We start from the raw sequence: 1589 nt of genomic DNA, 5'->3' as shown, positions 1-1589 counted from the left end.
CCAACCTCTGAGAAGTGCCCAACTCAGCGGCCCTCACACCCACCTTTCCGCCATGTGGCACTCTCAGCCTCAGATTCACGCATGCCTCTTGGTAAAGTCTGCACCAAACCGGGGTTTCACCTCTGTTCTGAGTCCACACCTCTGAGTGGGGTCTTTCTGCCCTGCATGGCCCACACTCTCACCACACAACTCAGCAGACACACTCAGCAGGAAACCGTCCAGATGGCGACTCACGCCAATTTCCCTCTTGAATTCTGTGGCTCCCCTTTCCTCCTGGCCGTAGAGTCCTCTCCATGAAGCCAGCAAAGGGGGAAAGACACAGCGTGGAAGACTCCACGAGCGCCAGGCCAGGTCTTGTCACCCTCCCGAGTCAGACCTAGGTCCAACCTCTAGGATGGCCAGGAAGTCTGGACAGTGTCGCTGCTGCGTGTCCAAGAGAAAGAAACAAGGCTGTGCGTACCGTGGAAGATGCCAGGCAGCTCCTCCTCTCTCCAAAACGTGAGCTAAAAGGAGAGAACTTTCTGCCTTCCCCTGAGGGCATGAACGCGGAGGACAAACATCAAGGGAAGGTGTCTTTTGCTTTCTTCCTTCCACTGCTGCCCTGTGGGGTGTGAGCCTGACAGCCCTGAGGCTCTGACACGTTAGGGGCTGTGCGCCTCCTCACACGCTGTGCGCGCTGCATTGCTGCAGCGTGGGATGCCCACACCACCCAGGCCTTCGAGAGTTCCAGTAAGAATGTCACGAAGAGACGCTGCGCCTGGGCAGACGGTTCAAAGCAGGGGCTGGGGGGCCAGGAGCTGAGTGAGGTTGGGGCTGGAGAACAAGGGGGTTTGTAACAGATGGGGAGTGGGGATAAGAAGAACGAAGGTCGTCCACGTGCCCACTCCCACAGTGAATGTAGTCATCATGCACTGCAAACAAGTACCAAGAGAATGTGAAATGTTCAAAAGATAGTTGAGTAATATGCGTCCCTGCTTACGACTCCCAGCACACCACTGAGTTAAGTAGATGTTACATTAGTGCTCAACTGTTCTTTCCTCTTATTAGGGATTCTTCCTAACTAGCGTCCCTATCTGGATGTGCCTGGCGGGGCTGGAGGCTTCGCCCCATTCCCAGGTCAGCCCTGTTCAAAGCGTGAAATGAAAACCAGCGGTGGACCAAACGCACCAGTTTACAGCCCCTGGGCTCGTGTGGCTCCCTGGCATCCTGACGGGCGGCCGCAAGCGCTGAGGACCCCCCGCCACCGCGGCTGTGCTTTGCAGAAAGAGCTCCGCGGCGACGCCTCAGCGTGGTCATTGCACAGCCCCAGCAGCCGCTCGCCCGGGCTGGCTCTCTCCTCTGCGCAGGTGCACACCCAAGGTGAGCAGCGGAGAAAGCGGAGAAGCTCGTCCAGAATGGGCACCGCTGGCCTAGGCCGCGGCAGGGAGAGATCTACCGAGGCCACGCGGAAAGAGAGTGATGCCTGGGCTGGGGACAGGTAGACGGGAGCAGAGGAGCGAGCGCCCCGGCTCGCGCTGTGCCCGTGCTGCCCTCGCGGCGCCAGCAGAGGGCAGCGCTGCGTCTCGGCCGAGCGCGCGGGCGCCAGCGCG

Source organism: Chinchilla lanigera, unplaced genomic scaffold (assembly GCF_000276665.1).
Source record: "Chinchilla lanigera isolate Chin_1 unplaced genomic scaffold, ChiLan1.0 scaffold00035, whole genome shotgun sequence".
NCBI classification, from domain to species: domain Eukaryota; kingdom Metazoa; phylum Chordata; class Mammalia; order Rodentia; family Chinchillidae; genus Chinchilla; species Chinchilla lanigera.
The sequence above is the reverse complement of the archived record's forward strand: the minus strand, read 5'-3'. Positions refer to the sequence as shown.